Genomic DNA, 7,259 nt, shown 5'->3' on the forward strand with positions numbered 1-7,259 from the left:
AGAAATTGTTGTGACAATGAGTCATGTTCTTATGAGCAAGCAACATTATGTCATGCCTGGCTGAAGTCTATGGAACAAGAACTTGATGCATTGCATGGTAATAGAACTTGGGTTCTGGTCAAATTACCTACAGATAAACAAGCTATTGCATGTAAATGGATTTAAAAAGTGAAGCACAAAGCTGATAGTAGCATAGAGACGTTCAACGCTAGACTGATGGTTAAGGTCTACACTCAACATGTTGAAATAGATTACAGAGAAACATATTCACATGTTGTTAAAATGACCACTGTGAGAACCTTGGTGGCTGTGTTTTGAAAAAGCGTTGGGAAAATTTCCAACTTTATGTCAATAATGCATTTCTCCATGCTAATATTTATGAAGAAATGTATATAGTAGTGCCTCAAGTTCTTGATGTGAGTGAATTAGACTTAGTTTCTAAGCTTAATAAGTCTCTCTATGGCCTTAAACAAGCCAGCAGACAACGATATGCTAAGATTACTGAAGCACTGCCCCTTAGAGGCTATATATATTCAGAGCATGATTACTTTTTGTTCTACAAGATATCTGATTCATTGGTGGTGTTTGTGGAAGTTTATGTTAATGACATAGTATTGACAGGAACAGATACAACTGAATTAAACAGTTAAAGACCCACATAGACAAGACATTCAAGATTAAAGACGTTGGCAAACTACATTATTTATTGGGTATGAATATTCTTGATGCTGTAGGAAGGGTACTTATTTCACAAAGGAAGTTTGTATTGGACTTATTAAAGGAGTATGCTTGTTTCAGTTACACTTCCTTATCATCTCCCCTTGATCCTAATATCAAGCTCAAGTTCAAGGAGGGAACTCCACTTTCTGATCCCACTTATCACACGAATCTTGTGGAGAAACTAAACTTCCTCACTAACACCAGATTATACATAGCTTTTAGTGTTCAATTGTTGAGTCAGTTCATGCAAGACCCCAGAAATCCCCACTTACAATAATCTTTTCACTTGCTTAGATACTTAAAACAAGATCCTACCATGGGAATTTACTTGTCAATGACCCTGATTGTACTATGAAGGCAAACTGTGATTAAAACTGGGCCACTTACAGGAACCTGTAAGTGGATACTTGGGTTTTGCTTGGAAACAGCCTATTAGTTGGAAGTCTAAGAAGCAAGAAACAATATAATTGTCACCTTCAGAGGTAGAGTATATATCACTTATGAAAGTGGTAGATGAAATGGTTTGGATGCATAGGTTAATCACTAAATTAACCATATCTCATAGGTTAATCACTAGGTTAACCATATCTCATTCTTCTCCAGTTGTTGTGCACCGTGACAGTCAAGTTTCTATACACATAACTCACAATCATGTCTTCTATAAGAGAACTAAGCACATTGAAGTCGATTGTAATTTTGTGCTTGATAAATTGCAGGAGAGGCTCATTTCCATTTACCATGTGACCACCAATGAACAACTGGCAGGCATTCTCACGAAGTCCCTCACTGGTATCAAACATGCTGCAATTTTTGAACAAGTTGGCTGTGAAATCAGCCTCACCAACTTGAGGATGGGTTTGAGAATTAATACTAAACTAAATTATCTAGCTTAATTATAGTAGTTAGTTAGTTAGTCATGATGTAATAGTTTGTTAATATGTTAGTTAGTTAAATTGCATATTTGGTTCCTCTAGAAAGTTCTTAGTCACATGTATATAATGTAATAATGATCAATGAAACAAATACAATTTTTCATTCACCCAAAATATGCTTCCTCACAGTTCTCTCCTTCTCCCTTTCAATTGCCATTCATGGCTTGCTGGTTACAGTTTTATAGAATACTCACCATTACTGTGACGTTTGATAGTTATGTACTAGAGCTATCAGAAGTTTCAATAACTTCCTTTAAAAATACAGATGGTCGTGTGTGCAACTAGGTCTTTACTATGCCTAGCATAATAGTAGGAAACTTATTGAATCTAATACCTTTCATGTAACAGGTAGAGTATATTCTTTTCATATAATGTTTGCAAAATAGTTCGTTAAATTACTACACTATTATTTAGGGAATATTTGGTGTGAATGATAATAATAAATAGTCCTCGGATTAAATTATAATATCACTTAATTTATGTTTGGTTGGCAGGTCTGGGATAACTTATCTTGGAATTAATAATTAGTATTGAGATAAGTTATCCCTCCCCTTGGATGGTAGAGTAATCTTGGGATAACTTTCCCAGAATAAAATAAGTAAATGACAAAAATGTTATTTTTTCAATCCTTTTGCTACATCACTTTTTACATTCATGGGAGATTTTTGTAAACAAATAAATTGTTCTTAAAATTTATTATTTTGAATGAAACAAGCCAAGCACTCAAAAAAAAAATTCCATCATAATTTATCCCATCATAACTACTCCCATTACAATTTATTTTACCATTATTAATCCCATCATAACTCAAATTTATTATACAAACATAGAAACTTTAAAATAGACACCCAAGATCACACCTGTAATATAGAACTTAAGCTTCTACTTTTGGTAAGTAATTACTGGATTCTAGAATTCTTTTTTAAAATGTTTGCCCTATATAGTTGCATACTTCTTTTTGTAATTTTTACAAAAACTAGAAAGACGGGTTGAACAAAAATTAAAATACGACATAAATAGTACACGTAACATAGCCTTATTATGTTCTCTCAAGTTAAGACCTACTACATTTTTTTCTTATAACAGTCGATTATTGAAAATGTTGTTTAACAACTTAGAAAATTTATTTATGTTTGCGCAATGTGCAAATATATTACTTAGTTTAGGGACCAACTGAAAATCTTTGTATGATTTGTATTACTTTGTCGATTATTACAATAAACTATTAAGTTATGATTTCATGTCTAAACAAAGAAAACAAAAAGCAAAAAATTAAAACAAAACGAATAAAAATGTATAGTTAAAAACTTATGATTATCATGTTTGTATGTACGTGTTACTTTAGTATACTACTCGTGTTGTTAATGAATGACAGAAATTAACTAATAAGGCATAAAATAATTGATAATTATATATAATATTACCTTTCGGTATATTTTATATCTACTTTCATTAAATAGTTGAATGCATCTTTTTTTTTAAAAAAAAAAGACAAAAATTTCAATTTGATTTAATTTATTATTTTTATTGTTATTTGTGTCTATATAAAATGAAAATCATAAACATAAAATTTGAAAGTAATATATTATCTAAATTTCATTTCTTCATTTTTTTCCATTAATTAGAATAAGAAAGGAAGATTTGATCATTGGTTCATATGCAAAAATTTATATTGTATGACTATAAATACGTAAATTGAATTGCATGTTTCTCTGCTAAAATAACTAATAGCATTGTCATATACGTGACATTTATTGTCATGGTACATTGTTGAATATTTTGCCTCGAATTTGAATTTCATTTACTACTTATGTATATTGATTCCGTTATTACAAAAAAAATACTTATATGATAGCACTTAATTTATTACAATTTAGTTCATGAATACAGAATGTTTCGCTATCTATCAATAAGAAACTTAAAATAACATTTAAAAATATCTAAATCAAAATTTAATAAACAATTCATACAACATAAAAGAAGAAAATCAAAATTTAATAAACAATTCACACAACATAAAAGAAGAAACTTAAAATAACATTTGAAAATATCTAAATCAAAATTTAATGCCGTATAAAGTCTTTCAAAATTTGGTTCAAAATATGTTCAAATTTACAAAAACACCATAATTGTCCACAAATGTAAACTTGCTAGGGAGTGGCTCCTACACAATCATCGTCATCATCAGAAGTGTCGTCGTAGACATCATCGAGAGCCGATGTAGTAGGTCCACAAGAGAGGTTCATTACTTCTTCTTTAATTTGATAAACAGTCGCACTCATGCTTTATTGCTCAGCTGCTCTTTTCTGCTCCAACTCTGCAAATGCCGCTGTAAATTTAACTATTTGATCAACATAGCAAAAATCTGAACACCATCAAGGGCCTCGACTTGACTGGACGATCCAATTCCTTGTAAGCCTGACTGGAGCCGTCTTACATCGTTCAGAGTGCCTAGACCATTGACTCTACCCTTGTGTATCTCCCTACAACATTTTTTGTCCAAATTTGGGTGGAAAGTTGAGGTGTCAATTGGATATAACTATCTAAATTCTCAACGATGTAATGCTGAAACTGATTATGCATATTAAATATAAACCTACAACGTTTTTTGTCCAAATTTGGGTGGAAAGTTGAGGTCTCAATTGGATCTAACTATCTAAATTCTCAGCGATGTAATGCTGAAACTGATTATGCATATTAAATATAAAAATTGACATCATATATGTATGTATATATATATATATATATATGCAGACACACACACATACATATATATCCTAAATATATTCACTATTAATATATATTATTCATATTAAATAACTTAGAAAAGTTTGTTCAGCTCTTTCCTCCACAAAGACATCTGGATCTGACCATTTTCTTTCTTCCTGATATGAGTCTTATTAAAAACCTCCGATGCAATGGGAGTGTGCCCCTTTTCTTTTTCCCATAAATAAAAAACTGAAATGTATAGAGATGTATATGAATTAACTTATTATTTATTTAAAAATTTGAATTAGACCTTACCATCTCTCTTACAATTGTTTCACGTACTTTGCACCTCCGGTGTGCAACGAGCCACCTTTAAGAGTTCCTTTAGCCTTTTTGGCTTGGTTTGATATTGCCTGAAATTTATCTGTGTTTCAATATAGACCTAGTTCATCATGAACATGCGGCAACATCCAATCCGGATATTCAACATCATCCTGAACTTTCTTTAGGCAAGCAGACAGTCTAACGGATGCCTTTCTTTCAAATGTGGTCGAAATGACTTGATTGTGTCTCTACTTGCAAATAAACATAGTCTGAATAAAAAAATTGAATAAGATTAGTTAGATAGTAAAAAAAAAACAAAGTATACTAAACTTAACTAAAAAATGTATACCTTAAAGTTATTAAACATCATGTGGTGTATACTTTTTAGGATCTCAGCCAAGAGGGATAAGCATGTGTATAGAGTATCCTAACACTTTAGTTTAAAGCCACGACAACATTCTTTGTCGGATGCCACCTTCAAAACAAATAATAAATATGTTAGTTCATGAATAATATATTAAAGTATAAGAAACAAATAAAATGAACGAACAAATAGATACCAAAATAAACTTACGATAATCCATCTGGCTCAATCATGACTCTACCAAGTCTGTCCTTCTAGCCAGGAACTAGAGGAGACCTCTCATCATCTAGAGCAGTACTAGGTGTAGTTGTTGCTGAGGATGATGCATACTCATAACGCTGAGTCAATGGAGGCGTACCGGTCATAGAATTTGACAACTCACTTCTAGAATCTCTAATCCACATGGCAGATAACTCAGGAGATGTACATGTAGAAGATGGAGTACTTGTGGGAGATGGAGTACCTGTCGATAAGGGTCCTCTCGACAAATATCCCGTAAAGGTAGGTCCTCGTAGCGTACTGAAGACAATGCCTGTGAAGTAGAGGAAGCATTAACTGATCAACGGAAATTAGGATAATATCTTTGAGGATCCGTCGTACCAAATAGAACATCAAGTACATGTGTATCATGACTGATTCACTTTGGCACACAAGAAATAGATCCAGTAGTACCTCAAACATAGACTTCTTCTCTTTGACCTGTTTAGTCTCGCTAACTGCAAGATACTCGTGATGTCTATCATTGTCACCGCTTGATGCCATCTGTATGCAAATTTACATGTATAATGTATATCAAAATCATAAATTCAATAAAATTAGCAAAATACACAAGCTTACCAATATATACTAGTTATATTTATTCTACACTACTCCTCTCCACTTGTTTTTATCATCATTCTCCCATTCTTCCTCCTTAATTGTTTCATTTATATTATCGTCTCATTCTTCGTCATCAAATGATTCATTTTCCTCATTCTCAAATATTTCTTCCTAAACATTCAGTATCTCTTCATCATATACTTCTTCTAATATGTGTTGAAGATGTTGTAGTGTGGCTTCCAATTCAACATTAACTTGTTGTTGAAAAATCGCACCATCATTTTTGTAAGCCACATATAAGACATTGTCAATTTCAATTCTTTTGACATGCTAACTTTTTATAACGATCCATCAATTAGCTTTGTCTCTACGCAATGGATATGAAGCGCAATACACTTGTTTGACATTTCGCGCAATGATAAAAGGATCATAACTTATATATTTGTTGGTGTGCTTAACTTCAATTATATTATGGTGATGGTCCACCTTTGGGCCTCTATGTGATGGGTCAAACAACTCACACAAAAATAATAAAATCTTCTTTTTAGACAAACTTGAATACCTTACTTCAATAATCTCATGATTGATATCATACTATTAAATAGTTTGGCTAGTACCATCAACATCACCTTGTATGTAGACACCGCTAATATTTGTTTTCTCGTACGTAAAAACTTCTTACGTTGGAAACTTAAACCCATTAACATAATATTTATTCATTGTCAATACTTGAGATTCCTATTCAAGTGCGCTTCTTTCACTAATAGTAAATGTTAGACACTTGAGGATTCAATGTAAACCTACATGATTGTTATTAAAGTAATATAATTTAGTATAATATTTTATTAAATACTTAGTGATTGCACACTTACATAATTGTATATCCATTTGGAAAATTCTGTATAGATGATTTCATTATCCCATGTATTTACGAACAAGTTGATCATTTTACATTCAAGTATTTGGTTAGTTATTCAACACTTATTATGTAATTTGATCACATATTTTTAACACTCACTTGAGATATGATTGAATCTCTGGACAAATAAGCAAAATGTGTGTCACAGCTGATTGCATTCTCATATTAGTGAAGCCTTGCTTTCAATTCTTTTTAGATCCTCAATCATTTTGATTAAAAATTGATATCGGTTGAAATAAAGGATCAATATTGTCTTCATTATTGCGGTTGGGACTGTTGCTCCTACATGATGCATCATCACCAAAGTAATATGAATAAAAATTACCAATTTCTCTCCCAATATGACCTCGAACAAATGATCCTTCGATCTTTCCCCTTTGCTTAATTGTTTGCTTAAATCTACCAATTTTTTTGCATGTATATGTGTATATATATGTTAATATAAGAAATGTTATATATATATATATATATA

The 7,259-nt window shown here is 31.7% G+C and overlaps 1 long non-coding RNA gene across 1 annotated transcript in view; it reads right to left on the minus strand.

The window, feature by feature from the left end:
- Positions 1 to 3,779: 3,779 nt before the first annotated feature.
- The window catches only part of LOC107024668, an 11,525-nt gene continuing 8,045 nt past the window's right edge, over positions 3,780 to 7,259 (minus strand). The window contains exons 4-8 of the long non-coding RNA XR_003579280.1: positions 5,722 to 5,811; positions 5,260 to 5,581; positions 5,035 to 5,160; positions 4,677 to 4,954; positions 3,780 to 4,135 (exon numbers count right to left, since the gene is read on the minus strand). This is a non-coding gene — a long non-coding RNA (uncharacterized LOC107024668). The remainder of the gene's footprint in view (positions 4,136 to 4,676; positions 4,955 to 5,034; positions 5,161 to 5,259; positions 5,582 to 5,721; positions 5,812 to 7,259) is intronic.

The sequence above is a fragment of the Solanum pennellii genome, chromosome 7 (assembly GCF_001406875.1).
Source record: "Solanum pennellii chromosome 7, SPENNV200".
NCBI classification, from domain to species: Eukaryota; Viridiplantae; Streptophyta; class Magnoliopsida; order Solanales; family Solanaceae; genus Solanum; species Solanum pennellii.